The following is a 6,000-nucleotide window of genomic DNA, read 5'->3' as shown; positions in this document are numbered from 1 at the left end:
GAGGGAGAGGCAGTGCCAGCATTGGCCTTCAGTCTCTGACTCTTGCAACTTGAAGAAAGATGGTGCCCTTCCCTGAGACATCCAATGCTGAATGAAGGCCAGGCTTGTGGGAAAAGCTCAACTATGTTTTCCGCTGTTGCTATGAGAACCATTAACTTCTTACATTTACTATACGCCGTGCCTTCCTCCTACACCTTAGCGGGGTTTTAAATTTTAACGCATGTCTTGGATTTAGCATATTTAAAATACCAAGCTAGCAAATCACATACACAAAGAGTATGTCAGGCCGTCTATAAAATGTTGATTATTTCTCTGATTGTCTACATAGTACTGAGGGAACATTTGCAAGAGAAGGTGGTGGAGGCTGGGAATCACCTGGAGGGGCGGCCAGCCCTCGATCTGGCTGCTTAAGTAACTCACACAAACAACACAGGCAGACAGGGCTCCCTGGAATTGGTTTTCTTCCATCTGCAGCCTGCGAAGTCAGTAGAGGCATCTGGTTCTTCAGTTTTTCACTTCTACGGGGCCTTCTGATCCAGGTGTGTGGTATTAATGTTCTCTAGGTGCCTGTACTAGATCCCATCCAACTCTCAGAATCTGTTGTCGAAGGGATCTCAGAGGGAGTAACTACAAAAAAGAAAGAAGTAGGGGCTGGGTGCGGTGGCTCATGCCTGTAATCCCAGCACTTTGGGAGGCTGAGGCGGGCAGATCACGAGGTCAGGAGACCAAGACCATCCTGGCTAACACGGTGAAACCCCATCTCTACCGAAAATACAAAAAATTAGCTGGACGTGGGGGCAGGCACCTGTAGTCCCAGCTACTTGGGAGGCTGAGGCAGGAGAATCGCTTGAACCTGGGAGGCAGAGCTTGCAGTGAGCCGAGATAGCACCACTGCACTCCAGCCTGGGCTGCAGAGTGAGACGCCATCTCACAAAAAAAAAAAAGAAAGAAGTAGTAACTTCTAAAATTATATGTGTATATATCTTCTTGGATAAAAGAGACCATCCCCTTAAATACCAGCTAAATTTAACCAATGGTATTATGGTCATTTAGTGGGTTTTCCCCCAGAAGCCCACACTTCTCCCCATCCTCCAGTTCACACCATTAGCTGTGAGCATGATCCCCATGCCAGTGAAACCGGAGAATAAATATGTCAAAGTCCTGGCTTCGATTCTTCCAAAGTCAAGGTAAGAGAGAAACAGGAAAAACAGCTCCCTATTCCTCTCTCTAGGGCGGTGGTTCTGAAACTGTGGTCCCTCAACCAGCAACACTGGCCTCACCTGGTACCTGGTTAAAAATGAAAATTCTAGGGCCAGGCCCAGTGTCTCATGCCTGGAATCCCAACAGTTTGGGAGGCCAAGGTTGGGGGATCTCTTGAGGCCAGGAGTTGGAGACCAGCCCGGGCAACATATCGAGACCCCATCTCTACAAAAAGTTTTTGAAGGCCGGGTGCAGTCAGTGGCTCATTGAGGCCTGTAATCCCAGCACTTTGGGAGGCCGAGGTGGGTGGATCACGAGGTCAAGAGTTCAAGACCAGGCTGACCAACATGGTGAAACCTTGTCTCTACTAAAACTTCAAAAATTAGCAGGGTGCGGTGGCAGGCGCCTGTAATTCCAGCTACTCAGGAGGCTGAGGCAGGATAATTGCTTGAACCCAGCCAGCAGAGATTGCAGTGATCCAAGATTGCACCACTGCACTCTAGCCTGGTGACAGAGTGAGACTCAGTCTCAAAAAAAAAAATTTTTTTTTAATTGGGTGTGGTGGTGTGCTCCTGTTGTCCCAGCTACTTGGGAGGCTGAGGTGGGAGGAGCTCTTGAGCCCAGGAGATTGAGGCTGCAGCCAGCTATGTTCGCACCACTGCACTCCAGTCTGTGCAACAGAGCAAGAGCCGAAAGAACGAAAGAACAAAAGAAAGAGGAAGGGAGGAAGGGAAGAAGGAAGGAAGGGAGGGAGGGAGGGAGGGAGGGAGGAAGGAAGGAAGGAAGGAAGGAAGGAGGGAGGGAAGGAAAAAGAAAGAAAAAAGAAAGAAAGACAGACATGGACATTCTTAGGCCTCACTCCAGACTTAACACAGAATAAGACATTCTGGGATGCAGTGCCAGGAAATCTGTAATTTAAAAACTCTCCCGGTGGTTCGATTGCACAACTGACCTTTGAGAACCACTGAATTTTGACATCCTAGGGCTGAGAGAAATCCCCAGGCCACCACGTGGGGTCAGTAAAGACAGTGAGGCTGAGTGGTCTCAGGCAGCGGCCTCACAGAACTGCCTGCAGCCCTCGTGGGAGTGGCTTGGCCACTCCAAGACAGAACACAGCCAGCTGGGTAGGCTGGGCCCGAGACAAGTTGATGCTGAGACAATGGAACTTGCACCAGAGATCCAAAACCCTGGAAGGAGTGGACACCTCAGCCAACACCAGTGTGGAGGGCTGATTAGGCACAAGAGAAGACCCTCGCGGTGTGGCCAGAGTGAGCCGGAGGACCCGGACTCAGGCCCTGACACCGCTCCGCCTCTGCCATCCTCACTCCGGTCTGGATCCATATTGAGCTCCTGGCCTGCGAGGTCTTACTATTTCACAGAGTAGACAGACAAAAGCAGTCCACTGTTGGCCGGGCACGGTGGCTCATGCCTGTAATCCCAGCACTTTGGTAAGCCAAGGCAGGCAGATCACCTGAGGTCAGGAGTTTGAGACTAGCCTGGCCAATATGGTGAAATCCTGTCCCTCCAAAAATACAAAAATTAGCTGGGAGTGGTGGCAGACGCTTGTAATCCCAACTACTCAGGAGGCTGAGGTGGGAGAATCACTTGCACCCGGGAGGCAGAAGTTGCAGTGAGCCGAGATGGCACTGCTGCGCTCCAGCCTAGGCCATAAGCGTGAGACTCTGTCTCAAAACAAAAAACAACTATAAAAAAAATTCCACTGTCAAGATGACAGCGTGACCACGTTACATCTTTCTTCTATAGAACATCATTAGACATGGATAATATATATATATATATATTTGTTTTTTGAGACAGAGTTTTGTTCTGTCACCCAGGCTGAAGTGCAGTGGCATGATCTCGGCTCACTGCAACCTCCACCTCCCAGGTTCAAGCGATTCTCCTGCCTCAGTCTCCTGAGTAGCTGGGATTACAAAAAATACATATATTTTAAAGCAGAGTAACAAATACATAACTAAGCATGGTGTGGAAAGGGGACCCCTGTGGACTTGATATTGTCTTCCTTTAAAAAAAAAAAAAGAAAATGTGCAAGGTGGATGTCTTCCTGTCACTTTGCACAGCCTACTGCCATAGTGCCTGAACCCCAGACCCCAAACTCACTGTCCTGCTCGGGGACCCCCAGGCCACACTGGACATTGAGGGCACCCCAAGCACTCTCCTATCCTCACCTCGCTCCTGCAGTAAATGGCTAAATGAATAACTCAGAAGTGAAGCCAAAAAGAAAAAGAAAATGCACATGGGGAACAGAAGAGGCGAGCAGAGGCCACAGCCATCTGCAGCCTGGAGGCTTGGGCTGATACACTGTGAAGAGATGTCTCCAGGGGCTGCCTGTGGGGAGCAGTCTGCCATTGAGAACACACCTAGAGAAGCCTCTCATAGCAGACAAGGGCAGAACCAGAAATTAACAGGTGGGGAAGTTATACACCACAAATAGACAGGACAATCCGTGGAAGAACCGAGGGAATGGTGATAGCAGAATGTCAGGAAATGACTTTATAATATGTAGACCTTAGAGAAACAGAGGAGGAACTGAGACAAAAATCAATTTGAATCCCTGGAAATAAAAAATGTAGTGACTGAAATTAACAATTCAGCAATTACTGAACTGACAGCTGGACAGAACTTGTACAGAGTTGTGTGTGTGCCTGTATGCACATGCTCACGCACTCATACAGAAAGAAACTTCAGAATATCAAGGAAAAAGAGAAAAAAGGTGTCAGGGAGAAAAGATGATAAGTAATGCATTAAAAAAATGAAAATCAGGGGCCGGGAATGGTGGCTCACACCTGTAATCCCAGCACTTTGGGAGGCCAAGGCAGGCAGATCACGAGGTCAGGAGATCGTCCTGGCTAACACAGTGAAACCCCGTCTCTACTAAAAATACAAAAAAATTAGCCAGATGTGGTGGCGGGCACCTGTAGTCACAGCTACTCGGGATGCCGAGGCAGGAGAATGGCGTGAACCCAGGAGGAGAACCCTTGCAGTGAGCCGAGATCGCACCACTGCACTCCAGCCTGGGTGACAGAGCAAGACTCTGTCTCAAAAAAAAAAAAAAAAAGAGAGAAAATCAGGCCAGGTTTGGTGGCTTACACCAGTACTTTGGGAGGCCGAGGCAGGCTGATCGCTTGAGCTCAGGAGTTCAAGACCAGCCTTGTCAACATGGCGAGACCTCGTGTCTACTAAAAATAAAAAAATTAGCCAGACGTGGTGGTGTGCACATATAGCCCCAGGCTGAGGTGGGACAATTGCGTGAGCCCAGGATTTGAGGTTGTAGTGAGCTATGATCATGCCACTGTACTCCAGCCTAAGTGACAGAGTGAGACCCTGTCTCAAAAAAGACCTCAAAACCAAACAACAAAATAACATAAAAATCAAAATATATTGGATTTCTTTTCATTTCTTAGCTATATTCTGCATATTAAAAACACACATTAAAAATGCAGGTCCAGGCCGGGCATGGTGGCTCACGTCCGTAATCCCAGCACTTTGGGAGGCCAAGACAGGTGGATCACCTGAGGTCAGGAGTTGGAGACCAGCCTGGCCAACATGGTGAAACCCGTCTCTACTAAAAATACAAAAATTAGCTGGGCATGGTGGTGGGTGCCTGTATTCCCAGCTACTCGGTAGGCTGAGGCAGAAGAATTGCTCGAACCCAGGAGGCGGAGGTTGCAGTGAGCTGAGATTGCACCACTGCACTACAGCCTGGGTGACACAGTGAGACTCTGTCTCAAAAAAAAAAAAAAAAAAAAAAAAAAATTGCAGGTCTAGGCAGCACTCCCAGTGATCCCACACATCTGTCCCTTGATTCAACAGTGTTAGGATATGACAGACCTGAGGACTCCCTTTCTTCCAGCCTCTCCTAACCTCCAATCTCCTCTCCAATTGCAACCTCCAGGACCATCTTCTCAGCCATCTCCTGCTTCCAGGACCAGCCAACACCGCTGTGTTAGAAATAAGGTTAGCTCCTTATTGCCAACCAACCACAAGCTCCCAGATTCGTCAGAATGATTCCACCGAGGAGCAAGCTGCGGTCAGCTGCCTGGTCCATGTGCATCGGCGGGTGTCCTGCACTTACCATTCCCTGGGCTTCTATTTCAACCACAATGAGTGGCTCTGGAGCGCTTTGGCTGCTTCTTCCATGAGTTGGTTCAATAGAAGCACAAGGGAACAGTGTGTCTCTTGGAAGTGCAAAGCCAGCTGCATCATCTTCCAAGGTGCACAGAAGCCATCTCTAGATGAGTGGGGAAAATCATGGATGCCATCAAAGCCACCGTTGCCTGGAGAAGAATCTGAACCAGGCCCTTATGGATCCGCATGCCCTGGGATCTGCCCACACAGACCTTCATCTCTGTGACTTTCAGGACAGCCATTTCCTAAATGGGAAGATGAAACTCTTCAAGACGATGGGCAACCACCGCAGTTACCTTTGCTGGCCGGCCAGCCCCCAGGCCCACCTGCACCAGTCTCTTTTCCAAAAGCCTACCCACAAGCACAACCAGGGCCTCCAAAGCCCAGCAGCCTTTGAGGGGCTCCTCTGCACCTCCTGGTATCAGGGCTTCTGCCTGACCCTCTCCCTCCAGCCTTCTCCCAAGCCTTGGACCAAAGGGGAAGAAAGTTTTTGCAGCAAAAAAGGAAAAAGAAAAGCAGGATATGGAAAAATTGACAGTAACACAACAGAGAGCTCAGAAATAAATCCAAACGTATCTGGTCAACTAATTTTTGACAAGGGCATCAAGAGGACACAATGGAGAAACAACAGTCACTTCTTGGCCGGGTGCA

Source organism: Gorilla gorilla, chromosome 16, assembly GCF_029281585.2.
Source record: "Gorilla gorilla gorilla isolate KB3781 chromosome 16, NHGRI_mGorGor1-v2.1_pri, whole genome shotgun sequence".
Lineage (NCBI taxonomy): Eukaryota > Metazoa > Chordata > Mammalia > Primates > Hominidae > Gorilla > Gorilla gorilla.
Note: the sequence above shows the minus strand (reverse complement) of the source record.